The 23,885-nt window shown below is 37.6% G+C and overlaps 1 pseudogene; it reads right to left on the bottom strand.

Annotated features, from left to right (window-relative positions):
• Window positions 1-1,100: 1,100 nt before the first annotated feature.
• Window positions 1,101-22,835, bottom strand: LOC102542093 (cytochrome c oxidase assembly protein COX18, mitochondrial pseudogene; annotated as a pseudogene).
• Between the last annotated feature and the right edge of the window lie 1,050 nt (window positions 22,836-23,885).

The following is a 23,885-nucleotide window of genomic DNA, read 5'->3' as shown; positions in this document are numbered from 1 at the left end:
TTTCATTCCTTAGAAAATGATGATTAAAACTCATTTTATGAGTGAGTACATTTTCTTTGAGTTGTTAAGTGCTCATGGAGTGCAGCTCACGTGTTTAAGTTGCTGTGTGAGGTCAGTGCTACGTGGGTTCAGATAGGTCATGTGCATTGTCTCTACCCAAGATGGGATTTACAGTCTAGTGTGGAAGACAGAACATACACATCAATAACCACATGGCCAAGCAGACCAGAAAGAGCTAAATGTCTGGAAAGTACAATGGAAACTCAGAAGTAGAAGGAATTACTCCTAGAGGAGAAATCAGAAAAGACTTCAAAGGAGTGAGAACATTTTTAGCTGGGCGATGAATTATGGTTAGTACTGCAACAGGCAGAGCCACACAAGGAAATGCATGAGTGAAGACTCAGCAGTGGCAAAGCAAATAGCAGATTCAAAGGGATCCAGACAAAAATTGAGTAGAACTTGATAATCCTAAAATCTAGTTCTTTTTCTTTCTTTCTTTCTTTCTTTCTTTCTTTCTTTCTTTCTTTCTTTCTTTCTTTTTCTTTTATTTTGTGGGGGTGGGGGGCACAGAATTTAATTTTATCATTCTTATTCTTTTCTTTTATTTTTTCAACGTATGTTCCATTGAGATAATATTTATTAACTAGGAATTACCAGAAGGCCTTCAGGGGATCAATAAAGGCCTCCATGATGTGAGTTCCAAGACTTTTCTGAAGAGAAAACCATAGCTTTATCAAATACTCAAACAGGTGTATGATCTTCCACACCTCCAAAATTTTAAGAATCACCTCATTGGATGCTCTTATTTCATAAAACTTTTCTAGTCTTGTCCTCCAAGGTTCTGTTACTTCTAATAAGTGGTAATTTTATAAACAGGGCCCAACACTTTGATTCCCTTTTTATATTCTTAGTACATAATTAAACATACTACATTTTTAGCACTTAAAATATTTTAAGGATCCAAATATATCTTAATCCACAGTACTTCACAGGGCTCATGATTTTAAACAAAAGCAAATTAAATCGTATCTGAATTTCTCGATGTTCTAAATACATTGAGTGAATACATTGTCATTGTTCCAAAATTACTAGAAAGTATGTCATTTTCTTGAACTGCACTTGGCATAAAAGGCAGCAAAGAGGTCCTTATAAGGAGTGTGTGAATCTGACTCGGTCAGCGGCATTCGGCGAAGTTGGTGAAATCGAGGGGAACGCAGCAGCAAGCTCCGTGAAAGGCCCGTGAAGCTGGAGCATGACCAGTACCGAGCAATCGATGAAGGTACTGTGGCTGCAACTGGAATCATCAACACTGACACCGCCCGAAGAAAGTATGTAATATGCATCTGAAAACGAGTCATTCCAATCTTCTGCAGAGCAAACATCCCCACTATTAATAAATTGATGACCCCCACGGAGACAGGCAGAATCCAAGTGGAATCCAGGGCAGTGAGGTCAGGAAACCGCAGGACCCCACCGGTAGCAAACTGCTCCTGAACAGAAAAACCTGCTTCTGAACCTGTTGCCCCTGTGCTGAAATTCCGGAGAGCAACAGACATGAAAATCCGCATTGGAATCTGAATCCAGACCAATACAGTGGCTTTGAAAAGGGTGGCAGTTATCCCGAATATACAGCGCTGAAACAAGCCGCCACAGCCTTTAGACAAGTGAGCCTGGCAGCTCTTTTGGACCATCCCAACTGATCTGCACGAACTGCAACTTCTTGGTTAAGACGCCTTGCAACGTGTTTTTATTTCTGGCTGCAAATTTTCCACCTTGGCCAGGATGTAGTGCCGGTAGGCGGCCAGGGGCAGCGTGACGGCGCCGCGCAGGGCCACGGCGGTGAGGATGCTGACCCCCCCCCCCCCCCGCAGGCCCGGGGCGCGGTGCGCGCAGAGCAGCAGCCCCTCCGCGCCCTGTGGGAGCCGGCGCAGCCAGGGCCTCGTCCCAGCCTCCCGCGCCGCCCGGGGCAACTGCGGAGACTGACGCCGCTGCCCACAGGGCAGGGCGGGGCGCCTCGAGCCGCCCGGTGGGACGGGCGCGAGCTGCGGGCCCAGGGCCCCGAGCCGCAGGGCGGGCAGCGGCCGCAGCCGCCGAAAGCCGAGCCGGCGCAGCACGGCTGCCGCCACCGCGGAGCGGAACACGCGGGCCTCTCATTCTCACTGTTTTCTGAGAACATGCTGAGACCCTCAACTAGACCCCTACAGATTTAGTCATTACATAAATCCCAGCAAACATTTCTTTCAAACATGTTTAAGCTCCGTAAATAAAATACAGGCTCAAGTGGTACTCGACTGACTTTCGATACTTAGAGTCGTATGTTTACTCTTTTGCCGAATCAGCTGAGACTTTAGCAGACATGGTCTTCCACTGTTTGTAAAGGAATGCACCTCTACTGTAATGACAGCACAATATTTTTGCATTAGGAGTCCACGAAATTAAAACCATGTCGTTTAAAAATAACTATTATCAAAATTGTAGGTTATTGTCTTTGTGAGTGAAAGAGTGAAAAACTGAGGCACAGAGCAGAGATAAGGCACATATCTCCCAGACCACCATTCCGGAAGTACACTGACCATCTGGTTATCCTTTTTCATGAAGTACCTGTTCTTCAGTATCACAATCCTCTGCCTATGTTTATATTGGGTTGCCTGTCATTTCCTTATTATTTTACAAAAATTCTTTATATGTTCTGTATATGAGTCCTTAATAAAGCATATGTTTAACAAGTACTGTCAATTCTCATTACTTGTAATGTTTATGTTCAATAAAGTCACTGTGAACACCGAACTGGTGAGTACTGAATCACTACTCCTAGGAGAAATACAGGGCTAGGTTCCTGTGGGACTCTCGTCACATTTTTGTCAACTGATCAGTATATTCCCTTATTTTGTGTGTATTCTACTTAAACACTCCTCATTTGATGGATAAAGAAGTGGTGTATATATATGTGTGTGTACACACACACACACACACACACACAGGAATATTACTCAGTCATAGAGAAGAATGAAAATTTGCCATTGGCAGCAACATCGATGGGCCTGGAGGGCATTATGCTTAGTAAAGTAAGTCAGACAGAGAAAGGCAAATACTGTATGTTTTCACTGATAGGTGGAATATAAAATATAAAACAAAGAAATGAATAAAACAAAACAGAAAGAGACATAGATACATACAACAAACTAGTGGTTACCAGTTGAGATGGGGTAGAGGCAAGGGCAAGACAGGGAAAGGGATTAAGAGGTACAAACTACTAGGTATAAAATAAGATACAAGGATGCAATGTACAACACAGGGAATACAGCCAATATTTTATGACAACTTTAAATGGGGTATAATGTATAAAAATATTCAATCACTGTGTAGTACACCTCCAACTAATATAACAGTGTAAATCAATCATACTTCAATTTAAAAAAAAAGACACTTCATTTGATACACACTGCTGATTCATTAACATTAAACTCACAGCTGACAAGACTCTAACTCATGCCTCTGAAGCGTCTTTAACCCACTTATTTTCTCTGTAAGGCACCAAATAGCCTTCTCACGCTCAGATACACTTAACAAGACTTCAACACTATGCTTGGGCACCATTCAAAGCACTGAAATAACCCAAAAATCTCAAAAATGCAAAAAGTTGGTACTAAATACATTGCAAAAAGGATACTCATTTACAGTATGAGAGCTAAAACAAAAAGGCAGATGGTCACTTTGTTGGATCTCAGCTGGGAACATCCCCATGTTGGGTGACTCAAAATTTCTGCCCTCCTGCCCATGTCTGGGAATGAAAGCACTGGAAGTACTGATTCGTGGGTCATAAATAATTTTTAGTGTTAAGCACATTCACAAATGTGAAATCCATTAATAATGAGGATAGACCTTACTCATTCTGTGATTTGCTATTTTATCCTCATTTTTGTCTTTTGAACAAAAATTATTAATTTTAATATAGTCCTTTTTAACAGACTTTTCTCTTCATGATTATTGCTTTCTGTACCCTGTATAAGAAATCACTGCCAACCTCAGGATCATGAAAAGATTCTCCCACACTTCTAGAATTTTAATATTTCCCCTTTCACATATAGATGGATCATCTATCTGGAATTGATTTTTTGTTTATGGTAGGAGGTAGGGTTCATAATATTTTTCTCAGTTGGGAAATATTCAATTGATCTACAAACTTATTGTAAAGATTATCCTTTCCACTCCACACTACAGTGACACCTTGCCATCAATTGACTATACATGTGTATCTCCTTGTGAACTCCTCTCTATTTCACGTGTTGAGATATCTGTGCTTGCCCCAGGAGTACACTGTACTTTAAGTACTGTAGTTTAAAAATAAGTATTGGCAGCTGTTAGCATAACACTTTCCTATTTGTCTTGGCAAGTCTTGGCCCTTTGCACTTCCACATAAATTTTAGAATATGCTTATCAATTTCCACATAACCAAAAGAAAGAAGAAAGGTAAATGAAAGAAATATTGTGGGACTGACTGTGATTGCATTAATTATACAGATTAATTTGGGAAGAATTTGAGATAGTGAGCTTGCCAATCCACAAACATAAGTACCATGAAGGTACTTATTTAAATTTTCTTTAATTGTACTCAGCAATGTTTTCCAATTTTAGTGGAGAAATCTTGCACATGTTTTGGGTTTATTTGATTTTTTTTGACAGTGTTATAAATTGGATATTTAAAAAAATTATTTTTTGTGTTTTGTTTCTATATAAAAATATAATTTTTGCATACAGGACTTGTATCTGATAACCTTGCCAATTTCACTGATCAGTCCTAATATTGCATTTGTAGATCTTTTTATTTTTTTGATTTTTTAAACTTTTTTTTAAGGTATATAAGTGAATGTTTATTTGGAATGAGAAAAGAAATGACAACAAATCACAAATGTACAAAAGCTTACAAATGCATCAAACATCATGAATCTCAAAAAATAATATCATTATTACTATTTAAGACATCTTTACAATACCATATCCCCATATTTTGTGGCTGATTATTCTTGGATCACTTTCTTTTTTAAACATTTTTTATTGATTTATAATCATTTTACAATGTTGTGTCAAATTCCATTGTATAGCACAATTTTTCAGTTATACATGAACATATATATTCATTGTCACATTTTTATCTCTGTGAGCTACCATAAGATCTTGTATATATTTCCCTGTGCTATACAGTATAATCTTGTTTATCTATTCTACAATTTTGAAATCCCAATCTTTCTCTTCCCACCCCGCACTCCCTTGGCAACCACAAGTTTGTATTCTATGTCTATGAGTCTATTTCTGTTTTGTATTTATGCTTTGTTTTTTGGTTTTTTTGTTTGTTTTTTTTTTAGATTCCACATATGAGTGATCTCATATGGTATTTTTCTTTCTCTTTCTGGCTCACTTCACTTAGAATGGCATTCTCCAGGAACATCCATGTTGCTGCAAATGGCGTTATGTTGTCGGTTTTTATGGCTGAGTAGTATTCCATTGTATAAATATACCACTTCTTCTTTACCCAGTCATCTATTGATGGACATTTAGGCTGTTTCCATGTCTTGGCTACTGTAAATACTGCTGCTATTAACTTGGGGTGCAGGTGTCATTTTGAAGTAGGGTTCCTTCTGGATATATGCCCAGGAGCGGGATTCCTGGGTCATACGGTAAGTCTATTCCTAGTCATTTGAGGAATCTCCGTGCTGTTTTCCGCAGTGGCTGCACCAAACTGCATTCCCACCAGCAGTGTAAGAGGGTTCCCTTTTCTCCACAGCCTCTCCAGCATTTGTCTTTTGTGAACTTTCAAATGATGGCCATTCTGACTGGTGTGAGGTGATATACCTTATTGTAGTTCTGATTTGCATTTCTCTGATAATTAGTGATATTGAGCATTTTTTTCATGCCTATTGATCATTTGTATGTCTTCCTTGGAGAATTGCTTGCTTTGGTCTTCTGCCCATTTTTGGATTGGGTTGTTTGTTTTTTTCTTATTAAGTCGTATGAGCTGCTTATATATTCTGGAGATCAAGCCTTTGTCGGTTTCATTTGCAAAAATTTTCTTCCATTCCATAGGTTGTCTTTTTATTTTACTTATGGTTTCCTTTGCTGTGCACAAGCTTGTAAGTTTAATTAGGTCCCATTTGTTAATTTTTGTTTTTATTTCTATTGCTTGAGTAGACTGTTCTAGGAGAATATTTTTGAGATGTATGTCAGATAATGTTTTGCCTATATTTTCTTCTAGGAGGTTTATTGTATCTTGTCTTATGTTTAAGTCTTTGATCCATTTTGAGTTGATTTTGATGTATGGTGTAAGGGAGTGTCCTAGCTTCATTGATTTACATGCTGCTGTCCAGTTTTCCCAACACCATTTGCTGAAGAGACTGTCTTTATCCCATTGTATATTCTTGCCTTCTTTGTCGAAGATTAGTTGACCAACCGAAAGTTTGTGGGTTTCATTTCTGGGCTCTCTATTCTGTTCCATTGGTCCATATGTCTGTTTTTGTACCAATACTATGCTGTTTTGATTACTGTAGCTCTGTACTATAGTCTGAAGTCTAGGAGAGTTATTCCTGCAGCCTTTCTTTTTCTTCAATAATGCTTTGGCAATTCTAGGTCTTTTGTGGTTCCATATAAATTTTATTATGATTTGTTCTAGTTCTGTGAAATATGTCCTGGGTAATTTGATAGGGATTGCATTAAATCTGTAGATTGCCTTGGGCAGTATGACCAGCATTTGTAGATCTTTGTATTTATATATTCTTGTACAATTTTATGATGTGAAAATATGATATTATAGTTCCTTCCGTCCCCTTGTCTTTATATTTTAAATTTCTCTTTCTTGTCTTATTGCACTTGCTAGGACCTAGACTATAATGATGAATAAAACTGGTAATAAAGCCTATCTCAATTCCAACCACAGGAAAACCTATACAATAATTCACTGTTAATTATTTGTTTGCTATAGGAATTTTCTAGATTCTATCCATCAGATTAAGAAATTCTGCTTCTATTACTAGTTTGCTAAGAGGTTTTTGGCTTAAATAAATCCTGAATTACACCAAAGGCTTTTTCTTTGTTTACTGAAATGGTCATATAATTTTTCCTGTCATGGTTGAGAATTAACATCAACTGTTTTCAAATATTAAACAATCTATTGTGAATTTCTGAAAAAAAATCAACTTGGTCAAGGTGGAGTATCTCCATTACATACTGCTGGAATCTATTTTCTAATATTTTATTTAGGATTTTTACATTTATACTCATGAGAGGTAATGGCCTGTGATATTCCTTTCTTTTAATGTAATTTTAAGGTTTTGACATCAAAATTATTGTTTTAGATTGGATTCCCCAGGAAAAAGATTCTGAAACAGAGATTTGCATGCCAGTGAACAACTCCCATGGGGGAGTGAAGAAACAGGAGTTGGGGAAAGGATTTTACTGCAGTATGGAATATATCACACCAGAGGCCTCAGGCAGCCCAGAGATGTTGATTGGCTGGGATGTCCTTTCAGCATCATTCTTCCTTAAGGCCCCGGAGATGGGCACTACACCTCTCAATAGCCCAGTCTTTGGATGAAGTTAAAAAATTTTTAGGAATCTAATACACAGACTCTAAATACTGAAACAAAAACAGACAGGACGACAAGGATAAAAAGAGAAGTTCACAGTCACATTTGGAAATTTTAAGACAACTCTCTTAGTAAGTGACAGAACAAGTAGACAAAAAATATGAGCACAGAAAAATTGATCATTATAATTATCAAGCTTGATCTAGTGACTTACATGGAATTCTGTACATAAAAACTCCAGAATACATATTCCTTTCAAGTTCACATAAAAGATGTAAGGAATTTGATCATATGCTAGATTACAAAGCAAGTCTCAACAAATTTCAAAGGAACTAAGATGGAGCGTATTTTCTGACCTGAATGCAATTAAGTAGAGATCTAAAGGGTAACAAAAAATTATGTTTGGAAACTGAGAGATATGTGTCTAAGTATCTCATGAGTCACAGAAAAAATTATACTGAATATCAGAAAATATTTCAAAATTAATGGTAATACAATGCCACATGTAAAACTTTTAAAATAGAAATATTTTCACTAGACAAAAGGAAGATTAAAAATAACCAATCTAAAATCTTAATCTCAAGAAGGTAGAAAAGGAATAGCGAAGTGAGTGAAAAGCAAGTAAAACAAACAAACAAAAATACTGAAGCAAGAGTGGAAATGGAGGAAAGAAATCAACAAAGAACACATGGATTCTTTGAAAGAAAGGGGAAAATATAGAAGGGACAAGGTGGAAATAGAAGACAAAACCACTGTCTAGAAATGTTGGGAACATTGAAAAAATCATGAGATTCTATAATAAATAATTAAATGCCAACATATTTGAAAAATCAGGTGAACTGGACTGTTTTCTAGAAAAACAGAACTCCAAAGGGATGAAGCAATGTTGCGCTCACTGGTTATATTTTAGTGCATTGGTGAAAAATCCTGATTCAAAGGAGTTTAAGGGAGATTAGAAGGTGAGGAATTGGGGGTAAAATGCTTTTGAATAATTTTGTGGCAAGCAAAAAAGGTTATGTGGAGGGAGAAATGAAGTCAAGAGAAGGTATCTTTTCAAGATGACAGAGCTAGCATCGTATCTGTCCACTGAAGGGAAAAATCTGGTAGGGATGTAAGAGAAAAAGCACAGAATTACTAGAGAGATGTGCTTGGTGAGGCAAAAAAGAGTGAAAACCAGGCAGGATGGGCTTCAGATGGGAACACAGATTGTTCATCTACGGCAGCACAAAGAGCAGGCTGATTCCAACACTGGTAGCAGAGTACACATGCTGTGTGGAAATTATGGAAATTCTCTTCTGATTCTGTATTGATAGAAAAACTAAATAGTGTGTAGGTGTAAACTCACTCCAAATTATTCTGCAGATGCAATTAAGGTTAAAATCTCTATAGCATTTTAGTGGAACAGGACCAACCATCTGATCATAAGTTTACTTGACGAAACAAGTATCAGCCAGTTTTGAAGAGAAAGATGTGTGAGTGTGTGTGTGAGTGTGTATGTGTGTGTGTGTTACTATCATATATCAACATTTATTTTAATGCTATAGCAATTAAGATAGTTGTTAGTCTCACTGGAGTGTACAAATGACAGAGGATAAATGGACCCAAGCATATGTGGGGATTTAATATGAGAGAGAGACTACTGTGCATTACTGGGAAAAGGAAGTCATTTCACAAGTGATTTGGGATAAATGGTCACCTATATAAACACATTGTAAAATAGATTCCCATGCCATAGCATACACAGGAATAAATGCCACATGAATTAAAAAACAAACAAACAAACCTGGATGTAAAAAAACTAAATTGATGACTTACAGAAGAAAGAGAGATATACCTATTTTCCAAAGTCTTCATACAAACATATTCCCCGCCCCAGAAAAAAATCTATCATTCTCTGAGCTTTCATTACTCAGGCTCTAAATCAGTTTGAATAATCTGGTATCTCTCACTATGGTCTCTCTTATGAAAAACAGTAATGAATGGTTAATTGGTAAGAAGGAAAAACAACTAGGATTTATACTGGCTTTCTCTAATGATCTTACGGCTCCTACTGAAGTTTCTCTCAGGTTAAATTTTTCTGAAGAAAAGAACATTTGTATTTTATATTTTCTGTATATGACACAAAATCCTGTGTATCTAAATCTGATATAGGGTCTCATTTCTATTAGGAACATGTATTGTAAATATATAACAGATGTTCATATCAGCTGTCTGAGCATTCACATGGGTGAGAAGAAAGGGGTACTCTTTTGTACTAAAAATTCCACCACAGAACTTTCCTTTTCCCCGTTCAGCCTCTCTTTCTTCCTGTCTTTGGTCCACTCCTTGTCTGGGTCCAGGCCCCACAGAGCTCACTCAAGCCTGGCATGTCTTTGAAATCAGTGGCAGCTCTGCAGGGGAGCAGACGAAGCAAAGAGATGGGATCTTTGTAATTCTTGCCTCTGCACCTTGAGTATTTGTCAAATTTTTTTGAATGGAGATCCAAACACTTTGCTTTGAGTTTTGTGAGCACTTAGATCTCTGCTATAGACACTCTTCTTCAAGGACTTGCAGCCAGATAATGATCTCCTGGGACACCCACCCTCTCCAGGGCCACCCATGCCTCCGTCAGAGTTGTTGGAAGGTGCTGTGTGCTTGATCTCTATGTCTGCCACGGAAGTTTCAGTGAAGAAATATTAAGGGCATCTAATTAGTATGAGAAGCACACATAATCTTCCATACATGCCACTTTTTTCTTCTACATAATTCCAATCTAAGGTTGGCTCATTTGAGGAGAAACATGGCAAGTTTAAATGAAAACAGTCAGATAGGCTCTCTCTCATCACTCATCTTTAGCCATGGTCCATGTGGCTGGTCACCTGATTTACCCTTTCCATCTTTTTCCTTTGTTGCCCTCAAAATCCTTGCTGGCTATTTCTTTAAAGTTGTTCTCTGTAAAGTTATTAATAGGCTACCTACAAGGGTGGTCAGCAAAAGGCCTGAGTCTCTCATGTAGAACCAGGAGTTGGGTCAATTAAAACCAAAATACATTGTAATGTCAAGGATAATAAATTTGAATCCAAAAATAAGAACAATCCAAAAGAGGTTATCATCAAAGTGGGGATAAGGATTTGGGGTGAGGCAATTCAATTATGAGTAATAGTGGCAAATAACAGTTGAGTGTTTAGGGGCAAGATCATAGGAAATATAGAGGAAGTCATAGAGGCTGGAAATACTGAGATTTAAGCACAGGACCTTGAAATATATTAGAGAAAGCAGGCTCTGTTGATTTTACTACATGGGGCCAATTATGGGGGTCCCTCTCTTCTGGATGAGACAAACAGAGTAAACTCTGTCTACATAACTTATGTTCTCCTTTATAAAATTCACCATGCATGTAAAGGGAATTAAGTTGATATAAATTATTATCACTTTAATACTGTCAATTATTTTGTCTCTGCCATAAGAGATAATTGCCAAGAAATTTCCTAAACCATGAATATTTAAATGCTACAGGTTGTCTAAAATGTGTAGCTGTCAAACCACAAAATCTACAAACTCATCAGGTAGTGAAGTCCCCATCACTGAGGTTACAGAGAAGCTGAAAGGGCAACTGCCAGTGACTTTTTGCACTGGGTGGAAAGTTGATCCAGATACTATCATTTATCATTTCTAGGAGCCAATCATGTAGGAAACATGATTATAGTTGTTAAACTACCAGAGTGGAAATGCTTTGCAATTTTTCTAGTTCAACTATTCACTAATTAAGCAGCCTGTGTTGACCTGAAATTACATATAGAATGAACCTGATGCCTCTGGATGCTAGAGGGAAACACACCCTAACAGAGAATATAGTTGCAGTTAATACCCTAGAAACAGAATTGCTGAACAGATACAATATTTCATTCAGAATCTATAATAATTTTGTATTTGAACTTGTAATGCTGCTACTGTCTGAAATAAAGGTTAATACTAAGCTATAGTCTAAATTATATATACACTTAAAAAAAAGAGAAAGAAAACAGCCAGGATTGGTATATAAATAAATGTGGGCTAACTTGAAGAGAATATGCAATGTGAACAACATTAAAGCCCTGATTTTCTACCACTACTGTCTTTGTATATTATTCACTGGGTTCTGATAACATGATCTTTTTTACTTAGGCTCTAAGTTCATTTACATACAATAATTTAGCATGGTAGGATCTTTGATAGTGAATAGACCCTATACTTAGGACAACCACTTACTCTAGCATTACTGGAATAGGCTTCAACTCAATTATCCTATTTTATTATTCTATTAAAAACAGGAATATCACAAAACTCCAACATACTCACTGCCTTATCTAGACTATCAATAGGCATTTTTAAATAGAAGAAAATGTTATCAGGTCACATATTCTAACAGAGGGTTTAGAAAACATGATCTTACAACATCCATTTATGATTAAAAATCTCTCAACAAAGAGGATATAGAGAGTATAAAAGGAACATACTGCAACATAATGAAGGCCATATATGACAAGCCCATGGCTGATACCATATTCAAGGGTGAAAGCTGAAAGCTTTTCCTCTAAGACCAGGAACAGGTTAAGGATGCCCACTCTTGCCTCATTTATTCAGCATAGTATTGGAAGTCATGGCCAAAGCAGTTAGGCAAGAAAAAGAAATAAAAGGGATACAAATTGGAAAGGAAGAAGTAAAATTGTCTTTATTGACAGATGACATGATATCATATTTAGAAAATCTAAAGGCTTAAAAAAAGTTACACTAATAATTCAGTTAAGTTGCAGGACACAAAATCAATATACAAAATCAGCTGCATTTATATACACTAATAACTATTAGAAAGAGAAATTAAGAAAATTATTCCATTTACAATTGTATCAAAATAATAAAATATCTAGGAATAAATTTAACCAAAGAAGTGAAAGATCTGTACACTGAAGGTATAAGACATTAATGAAAGAAACTGAAGAAGTCTCAAGTAAAAGGAATATTTCATGGTCATGGATTGGAAGAATCAATACTGTTAAAATATCCATACTGTGCAAAGCAATATACAGATTCAATGCAATTCTATCAAAACACCAACGGCATTTTTCACAGAAATAGAGCAAGCAATCCTAACATTGGTACAGAACCAGAAAAGACTCCAAGAGTTAAAGCAATTTTGAGAAAGAACAACAAAGCTGGAGGTATCATACTTCCTGAGTTCAAACTATATTACAAAGCTGTAGTTATCAGAACAGTATGGTATTGGCATGAAGACAGACATACCGCTCAGTGGAACAGAATCAAGAGCCCAGAAATAAACCCATGCTCAATTGACCCATATGGTCAATTAATTTATGACAAAGAAGCCAAGAATATACCGTGGGGAAAGGACAAGTATCTTCAATAAATTGCATTGGGAAAATTTTGCCACATGCAAAAGAATAAAACTGGAACACTATTTTACACTGTACACAAAAATTAATTCAAAATGGATTAAAGACTTAGATATAAGGCCTGGAATCATAAAAATCCTTGGAGAAAACCTACGCAGTGACTTCCCTGACATCAGTATTAGCAATAATTTTTTGAATTTGACACCAAAAGCGAAGGCAACAAAAGCAAAAGTTCACATGTGTGACTACAGCAAACTAAAAAGCTTCTATACAGCAAAGAAAACCATCAACAAATGAAAAAGCAACCTACTGAATGGGAGCAAGTATTTGCAAATCATCTATCTGATGAAAGGTTAATATCCAAATATATAAAGAACTCATACAACTCAGTAGCAAAAATTTGTTTCTAAAATAACAATCCCATTAAAAAATGGGCAGAGGATCTGAATAGACATATTTCCAAAGAAGACATAAAGATGGTCAAAAGGTACACAAAAAAGTGCTCAACATCACTAATCTTCAGGGAAATATATATCAAAATCACAATGAGATATCATCTCACACCTGTCAAATGGCTATTACCAAAAAGACAATTAATGGCAATGGTTAAGGAGGATATGAAGAAAAGGAAGCCCATGTGTACTGCTGGTGGAATATAAATTTGCAACTATGGAAAACAGTATGAAGGTTTCTCAAAAAATTTGAAAAACAGAACTACCATATGATCCAGCAATTCTATTTCTGGATATTTATCCAAAGGAAACCAAAACACCAACTCAGAACATATTTAGTCCTCCATATTCCTTCTAGCATAGTTTACAACAGCCAAGATAAGGCAACAATCTAAGTGTTTATTGAGAGACGAATGGATAAAGGAAATTGTGACCAGTCTATCTATAGTGAAATACTATTTGGTCAAAAGAGAAAATCCTGACATTTGAACAACATAGACAGAACTTGAGGGCACAACTGAAGAGAAATTATTGAGACAGATAAACACAAAGATCATATGATCTCATTTTTATGTGGAATCTAAAAACCGAAACAAAACATGAGCTCATGAATATGGAGAAAAGATTGGTGTTTGTCAGAGCTGGGTGTAGATGCTCAAAGCTACAAACTTCCAGTTATAAGATAAATAAGTTCTGAGATGTAAGTCACAGCATGATGACTATAGTTATTAATACTCCATTGTATATTTGAAACTTGATGAGAGAATAAATCTTAAAATTTCTTATCACAGGAAAAAAATTTAAAAATGTGGTGATGGATTCACAATATATACATATATTGAATCATTATGTTGTACACCCGAAACTAATATAATTGAATGTGTCAATTATGTCTCAGTTTAAAAACAAAAATATGATCTTAATATCATCAGTGGTTCGACTGGATTTTTAAGAGAAAGACAAAGAGGAAAATGCATAAACCTTCTTGGCATTCAAATTAGGATCCCTAATATAGGACCTAGAATGAAAATTAAGGACTTGTGATAGGTGCTGATTTGCAAAAATACTCATAGATACAGTTCCGTTCATTAATTGTGACAGAAATAAAAACATATAGGTAAAAATGATGTTTAGTTGAGCTGCTAGTGACTCATTCATTATTCCTATTAGAATATCATCACTCATCTCTTAAAAAATATGTTTTATTTCCCTTGAAGCCTAAGATTACTGGTGGAGTGAGTGACTTTAACATTTCTGAGGAGTTTGTTTGGGAGGGAGCAGATGGGTTCTTTGACAGTAGTGCTCCTAGGCAGAGCTAGGGAGGACTTAGCATCTTGAATCCCTTCCTGTTATGACTTCTGGAAAACCACAAGAGGATCTGGCAGGGAGTGGCTTAGAATTGAACCAGGTAAGACTTTGACATTAATTAGTTAATTTCTGTTATTTACAGTATTATGTGCACAGAATTCAGAAATGCTTATTTTTTCTTTTCACTTGTATCCCGTTAATTGTCTTAACAAGTGTAGATTACATGTGAACTATATTAAACTTACCCTGCTAGGCACTACGGGAGATACAAAGGCACACAGTAATTTGTAGAACAACAGCTTCATGCCAGGTGCTATTCTAAGGGCTTATCTGGTTTCTCATTCAGTCTTCATAAGAACCTTACAAGGTTCATACCACTTTGATCCCATTTTACAATTTAAAAGAGTCATAAAAATGTTTACCCCAATTTGTAAACCAATGAGTAGAAAATCCTGTGTGCTAACTACCACAGAGTTCTATCTCTATTTTGTAGAAGACATATGTCTGTGTGCACATATGCACGTATGCGTGACACAACATAACATCACAACTACTCAAATTAATGGTAGAATTGTACAAGTATTGCATTCTAAAGTTGTATCTTCATTAATCAATCAGGGTTGGTGAACAAAATGCTTATGACTACGAGATACGCATCCTTAATGTACACAGACTTGGAAGCTCTCTTCTGAGATCTAAACTTTTATAATTATTTATGGGACTAAACTATTGCATGTCCTACAGGAATTTCAATTTCACCATCTCCAAAATCCACCACATCTAGACCTGCTCTTTTTGCTGTAACCACATCTCAGTGAACTGAAGTGCCATCAAAGCAAAAAGTCCTAAATTGTCTTTGAATCATCCTTCTGGCTTATTTTATGTCCAATCCATGAAAGTTCCTATAAAGTCTACCTTCCAATTATTTCTCAAATACCCTGTGGCAATCACATCTCCTGGAAGGAGACGCTGAACTGGGGACATAAGTGCAAGCAATTTCTTCTGGGAAAACGCTTGTGAAAGATAAAGAGGGAAGGGAGCAGCATTGAACAGGAAGAGCCACTGAGTTGTGCTGCAGATCTGACACCCGTGAAAGGAAAGGACGGGGGAAACAGGACTGGGCAGGAAATTTCAGACAACTTGGTGGATCTTACAGAATTGAAGTCAACGCAGTAGGAAACTCAGCACTAGGGACCGGCCATGAGAAGAGTCCCATGATGGGCAGAAATGGCCAAATCCTAATGCTACAGCCATGCCGGTCACTGGCTGGGGCTACTCAGGATGAGCGTGGCCTCAATTCAAATGCTACAGCAGATCTCTGAGACATTGCAGCGAGAGGAAGTCGGGTACCTCCAGAACTTGCAGCCAAGCATCAAGTTCTTTCTTGGAGGCAAGCCCCTCCACAACCTTCCTTCGGTGCCCATTACTGATGTGATTCAGGGTCCCGTGACTTTCACGCAGCTGCTACAATGGCTTCCTAACTGGTCCCCTTGACTCTGCTCTCACTCACCTCACATCCATACTCCAAAGCCATCTTTCTAAGGAGCAAATGTGAGAAGGTAATTCCTCTCCTAACACATGTCCTACAGTTACAGCTTCACAACACAACGTGCAAGGTCCTTCATGACGGCTCACCCACTTGGCTTTAACCACTACTGCTCCCTCCACACACCCAGAGGTCATGCCGGCGTCTCCTCCCAGCAAACACTCCCTGACTTCTTTAGGCTGGCATCGCTCTGTCTTTGTTTGTTTTTCACATTAGACTGCAGGTTCACCCAAGGCAGCAACCACACCGTTCATCTCTGTACTCTCATGCTGAGCTCACTGCCTGGAACTTATACTTTAGAGTCTATGTTTATTGAATGAGTTAAATAATATGGTTGAAAAGTGAAATTTAATGGGAGTCTCAAGAGAATGGACATATTCTATAATTTTAGTTCTATAATTAAAAAAGAAAAATGATTGAATCTACCCTATAATCAATAATAATTACAATTTTTAAAAATCAGCACTACATGATTAAAGATATAAAATACATTTCCTTACATTAAGGTGGGCAGTACATTTGGGGATTTAAAATCCTGTGCTTAATAGTCCATATTTTTGAGATGCATGATAATTCATTTAGACTAGATTCTATAAGTACCATTCAAATTTATTTTAGTGATAAACTGTGGGCATCTTGTCTGAGGGAAAAACCAACAGCATCAGACTTGTAAAGAGATAACTAATGTCTTTTGATGCAGTAACAACTGTTTCATTAATATGCTTACAAACCTCTGGTCATTAAGCAGAGAACAAACCTTAGGTTTTCTTTTCCTACATTTTTCCTACGTATAACCTTATGTTTATATGTGCTTTCACTTTAAGATATAAAAATTTAGATTTTTCCCAAACTGCCATTTAGTAGGAAGAAAATAAACATATTTCTCTTCTTTCTCTCTCTCTTTCTTCCCTCCCTCCTTCTTTCTTTTCTTTTGAATAAGAGTATTACCTGTGGGAAGAGACTCTGTTTCATGGGCTGGTGACTGCATTGATATTTTCATTTTCACTTGATTCATGATTTGTGTGAGTCTGTGGCCTTAGAGTGATACAGGGTAGAAAAACATAAGAGGAAATAAATGAGGGAGGTAGAGACACAGGTACCTGTAAGATTCAGAATAAAATTCTCAGAGCGAGTAAGAATGTTACTGGCCGGTCTGAGAGAAACAGAATTATGGAGAGGTAAGCTCTGGTGCAAGGTTAAGCCTGAGAAACTGGTGAAGACAAGTCACAGTGCCTCCTCTGGGCTCGCCTGGTCCACCTGACAACTCTTTATCCCTGGGAATTGCACCATCCAGTATCGCTCCACTTACTAACCCTTCTGCTTCAAGACTTTTTGTCTAAAGCCCACTGCTACACTCCTTTATTCTTTTTCCATCTACCAGTGTTCTCTGACTTTGACCTTGTGGCCCGATCGGATTTTTCAGTTTTCTACTAAGTAGTTTAAGAATTTGGGTCCGTGTTCAGACTCATTGCAATCCTGCTCATTCAACATACATTTATGAACATCTAGAATGGGAAATAGGATGGATTCCTGCCTTTAAAAAGCTCACAAGCTAGGGTCAAATATGGAAAGCATGCTTTATAAGAACAAATTCCAATAATGGGCACGTTATAAAAGAACAGTTACCAAGAGTACATTTTAGATAACACTGAATTTCACCAAGTCTCTCTCATACTACATTCCTACACAAGTAGAGAAAATTAGATCCATACAGGCACAAATATATTTTCACTCCTAGGAAACATAGTTTGCAAATGCAAAATATGCTCCTCGTAGCAAGAAATGCCAGAGAGGTGGAGAAGTGTTATTATTTGTAAAAAGACTGTGCATTACACATCTGCTTTATGTAAACAAGAAAAGACCCAATAAACAATAGCATCTCCCCGTGTATACATTAGAAATAAATTTCTGTTTTGATGATGTTTGACTACACTGTAGCAATTTCGATATCCAACCAAGCTTGGTAAAATGGGAATTTTACCTGAAATGGATTTCCAACTAATATGCCTATTATGCCATGACTAATACAGCATTTTCTCCTGTTATATGAAATCCAACAAGACAGGATTATTTTCAAAGAAGTCAGGCAATATGCTTATATTCTGTAATAGTCTTTATGATTCCAGAAACATATAAAATATGTCTTAAGGACTGCTGATTTATTTTTGTAAAAAATTGGTGCTATCTCAATGACAGATAAGTACAGTTGAAATTACAATATGGAAAACAGGAATTTGGGTTAAGATACAAGTAATGGGCTACTTTAATATAGCGAAGGATTGCTCTAGGTTTCTTATGCTCTCTGACATCAGAAAGATTGTTACCATTTATGTCACAGAGACACATTAAAGTAAAGTAATAGAAATAACATGTTGCTAATTTTGGTTTTAAAATGTTTTAATACAATGGATGGCAGCATGACTGGAGTTACCATTCACATCACTGACACTATGAATGGCAACACCACCAGAAGCTGGACAGTACAGCCACTTTGCAAGGTCCACAGCTGGATGGAATGTGTGATTTAACCACTTTACGTATAAATTAAAGTCCAGAGTTATTAAATTAAATAACAATATGTGCTGAGCAGTGTGGATAATATGATGAAAACAGTGACATTGCCTTGGCTTCTACCATTGTGTAAAGAATGGTAGAAACAAATTACAGTTCCTGTTTTCAAAAGCTACACATTTCTTTTTCTAGAGTCTTGCTTTTGCTTATCTGTAACACTTGCTTTGCCCTTGTATCATGATGGTTTCTGTTTTAAGAGGAAGCCTATTTTAAGTACTTTCCTAAGTCAGAATCTTGCCTTTGTTTTGCGTTCACCCAGTGGACTCCTGGGTGCCGATGCTTGCGTGAAATCTACCACCTTCTCTACCTTACTTCTGATGTGCCCTGGCAGCTGGTAATTCTGAATACCTTAACTCCTATTGCATCCATGAAGGTCTCTCATGGACAACCTAGTTGTGATTGCTGAAAATAAACTGGTCCTTCACCTTGCTGGTTGATATTTACTAACAATATTTACTAAATAGCTCTACAGTTCCTCTTAGACTAAAAACCATCTATAAGTTTAAAAAATACTTCAATAAACTACTCTAGATATGAAAGATTGAGGCTTGTGGGGCATGACTGGAAAGGTGACTGGGGGAAGAATGTTAATAAACATTCCTGTACAATAAATCAACAAGATTTTTTTGGTCAGGAATAAATAGCAGAAGAGAGAGGGAAGTGGTATGTGAGTGAAGAAAAAACTTAAGTCTGTGGAGATAGGTAAAGAGAAATTCCAAGAGTCAGGTGGCTATGTAACTATTAAGAATAAAGATAGTCGAATATTCAACTGTTAGTTGCATACAGTATTTTAACATAAATCATTCCACATATCATTCCACAACATCATTCCAAAATATCCCTAACACCTATTACTCACATAGTGTTATATCAATCATATTTCAGAGAAGACTTAAAGTCATGTTCAAAATGGGCACTAAGTGGGGTTACAGAGAGACAGCAGGCATGAAAATCTTAAGTAATTGGGCAGAAACAGAAATTCAAAGACAGCAATGATCAGGAAACATATTCTGCCCCCAGTGTGTGTGTAACTGAGCAGAGTCCAATGGAGTCTTCCAGGGACAGAACCCCCACCGCCCAACTCCCCCTTCCATGTCCTCTGACTACCTCTTGTTTGTAGCAACATTTTAACCTCCGAAGTTTTCCCTAAGTTCCAAATAGTAAATTGAATCAGAGAAGCAAAGGAAAAGAGTCAAACTAGACAACATCACAATAGGTCAGCCATTAAACAAAGTCAAGGACCTCCAGTTCCTCCTCAAGAGCTATAGATAATATTCTGAGCTGTATTCTTTAAGCTGTTTTTGCAGACACTGAAAGTCCCACCGGTGGAAGAACTTAACTGTATGATGACCACACTATAGTCATGACATAAGCTGTTCCATCTAGCACAGTTCCAAGAACTAGCCTTCAGAAAATGGGAACAAACTGACACTGGAATCGAAGGTTAACTGTACGAAAAACAACCAAGATGACACTGGTCAGACCTCTGCATGACTAATTTCAAGATGACTGAGCTGACTGTGCTGTTCTGCACCTAGGACTCCACCTGTACACCCCTGAAACTCTCCTTTTAGAGCTCTTGCCCTGTGGTTGGCAACTGGGAGTTGGTTCTTCTCCCCAGGATTGCCAGCTTCCTTAATAAATCCATCTTTCCTTTTACCCACTTGTCTCTCAGTACTAGATTCTCAAGCGACAAGCAGCCAAACCTGAATTCAGTAACAGGTTCCAGAGCCAGCTTGCATTGGCCATGAGAGTCACCTGATAAACTTTCAGGAATTTTGTGAAGCTTCTTGTTAAATACAGGCACTATTAAAATTTAAATTACATGAACAGAGTTAAATAAATCATATTTAAAATAGAAGTCATAAATACTCAAACCATCACTTCCTAGTGATTTGACTACCTTTTAATATTATCTCTGTGCTTGACATTGTTTATGTCTACTGTACCTGTATCTGTATGATGGAAATACAATGTAATGGCGTGTGATTGTACACCCCGTACCTACTCCAGATTCAGTAAGGGCATTTTGGTAGTTTGAAATTGGCTTTGGTGGGAGTTCTTAAACCACGGACACTGGCAAATGCTATAAATCACACATTTTTGGAAAGTCAGGCTGTTAAGTATTTACCAGGAACCACTGCCCACTCCCCAGCTCACATGCAAGAATTTCAAGAGATTAGAAGTTAAGTGGCCCAGAACATGTTGGGGAAGAAATTAGAGAAAAAAATAAAAATCTCAAGGGACTGGTAACTTCCTGCTCAGAACTGAGTTATATATAAGTTTCATGACTTCTTCTGCACTTCAGCCCACATCTTATTTCTAATCTTTACCTCTATTTTGGAAATAAAATAACAATTATTTTCATCCCTTTCTGAGTTGATTCAGAAATGCTTGGACACACCGCACTTTTGACAAAGGAAATGATGCATCTCTATAATGACATTACTTCTGTGGTATTTTAAAAACTTTCTAGCAGATTCATTTTAAAAAATCATTTTCTGGCTTTATATAACATTTCTAAAATCATGCTTACTGGCGTCATCTTTGTGGAGTATGTCAGCCAGACAGCAGAACATAAGAGCTCCTGGCAGATGTTTAATTACTTGAGCAGTTGTGTGCCCTCCTACATCATTTCCTCATCTCTTATCTCCCCAGCACACCACAGCTCAAGTCGCCGATAATTTACAAGTTCCAGCTTGCACTGTTTTCTGACCTTTCTGGAGAGCAGCTCCAGCCTCCTGATATATTATAATTATATACTAAGTAACTGAATGATGATGTAGTGTAGGAGTGAGGGTGCAGGCTATGAAGCCAGAGTGCTTGGATGCCAATTCTTTTCCTGCCACTGATAATGAGGCAACATTGGGAACCTCTCTCCACCGTTTTGAGTCTTAGTTTTCTCATCTGCAAAATGTGAATAATGGTGATATCTACTTCATGGGTGTACTATTTCCCTATGGCCTCCATGAAAAAGAATCACCATAAATTTGATGGCTTGTAACAACAGGGATTTAACTGCTAATAGTTCTGAAGGCCAGATGTCAGCAATTTGAGTGTCAGAAGGGACACACTTCCTCTAGATACTGTAAGGGAGATTCTGTGCCTTGACACTTCTGGCTTCTGATGGTTACTGGCATTCCTTCATGTGTGCCTGTGTCAGTCCAGTTGTTGTCCCCATTGTTACACAGCCACCTCCTCTGTAGGTTTCTTAGAAGGACACTTGTCTAATTTTTAGGGCCCACTGGACAATCCAGGGTGGCCTCATCTCAAGATCCTTAAGTTAAATTACACCTGCAAAGACCTTTTTTTCTAAAGAGGGTAACAGTCACAGGTCCTGGGGATTAGGACGTGATATATCTTTTAGGGGGGCCACCACTCAGTCCATTAGAAGGGGGCTATGAGGATTCCATGGGTGAGTATGGGTAAAGTGCCTAGAACAGTTCCTTACATAGAGCAAGATATCATTAAATATTCCTCCTTCTGTTTCTTTCTCTCCTCTGACTCTGTCCTCTTCTTCCTCCTCTCCCTTTTTCTACTTTTTCTTCTTCTGTTTCTAAATCATAACCACTCATTTCGGTAGATGGTTCTAAGTCTCATGACTCAGTTTCCATACAGGTCCTTCACTGCTTCCCAGACAGAGCTGATCTCAGCTTTGATGTAGGGGTTTCTGGAGTGGAATTCTTCACCTTGAACCACTTGAGTTCATGCAAGCATCCGTCCTCATCCTTGTCACAGGTTACCTGCCTCATGGTCTGCCTAAGAATTCCTGTCGCCTACACCATGGCTGCTTTGTCCTTTCCAGTCTACTTTCCAGGTCCTAGGAAACCACCTCCACCCTCAAACACAGGAGCCACACATCTGAATTCTTCCAGCAACGATCATCAATCGAAATGACCATGTACTTACTCTTCTGGTTCTCTTTGCCAGAACCCAGCTTCCAGAGGTTTCTGATTCCTGACTTAAAGACGCCAGTGATGACCATGTCCTGGAGCATCTGTAAACTGTGCATTATGTATTTTTCCCTCCTGTCTTCTTGGCTGTCAGTTCCAAAAGGAGGAACAGCTAATTTAGCCCCTGACTCATTCTGGTAAGGGAGTCTGGGGAGCCCTGGCCTCTCCACCAGACTTCATATCGAGGGAGTGGCATACGTGGAGTGGCTCCAGACACACTTGAGATCCATGGGCTATTAGCAGCTGGACTCATTTACAAAAAAGTTGAGCATTTCAAATAGAGTAGTTCGAAACTTTCTTAACCCTTGGGAAGGGGGTTGTGTTGATAACATGAGAAGTGAGAGGACATGGTCTGGAGCTGAGAACAGTTGAATGTCCAGTTATTTTGAGAGTCATCCATAAGTTAAATTGGCAAACATGCTGATGTTAGAAGCAAGCTAAATTTGACAGCTCTCAAATTCACAGAATAAAAAGAACACTTCCCCCTAAAATTTAAGAGTAGGCCTCTTTTACTTCAAAGAAATGGGAAATACACACATTGCTGTACTTCAGAATTGCACTAGCATCGTGCAACCAAATTATGAGTCTGAAAAGAACCCTGCTGTGTTTATGGTTTTAAGCTTTCACTCACTAGTTCCTGATTTTGCACACTGAGAATTTAATGTGGGTGAGTTCTGAATTTTCAGGGGTTATCTAGATACTTTACCTGACATTCATTTTGCTTAAAAATAAAAAAGAAAAGACTTGAAATGAAGTTTCCTCAAGGGACCACTCCCTGCTGTAGCGAAATGACTTGATTTTAAAACAAAAGGCACATTATCTGAAGGCTCCAATGCATTAAAAGGGATTGTAGTAACAAAAAAAAATCTGATAGGATAGATAATATCATATTGCACAATATTTTCAAGTTGAGTCATATTACACTATCTTGAACTTTTCAGCTTATTGATTTTCTGTACATTCTTGTTAAGATGGTATAATGGCTACTCAGAAAAGCTCTAAACTAAAAAGTTAAAGCTAGGAAAGTCACTTTTAAAATTCTACTAATTAAATGCCTTTTCACAGGGAGGTAGGTTCTCCATTCTGTATTAATTTTCTGGTCTTTTCAG

This window comes from Vicugna pacos, chromosome 35, assembly GCF_048564905.1.
Source record: "Vicugna pacos chromosome 35, VicPac4, whole genome shotgun sequence".
Classification (NCBI taxonomy): Eukaryota; Metazoa; Chordata; class Mammalia; order Artiodactyla; family Camelidae; genus Vicugna; species Vicugna pacos.
This window is presented reverse-complemented; position numbering and strand designations above follow the sequence as displayed.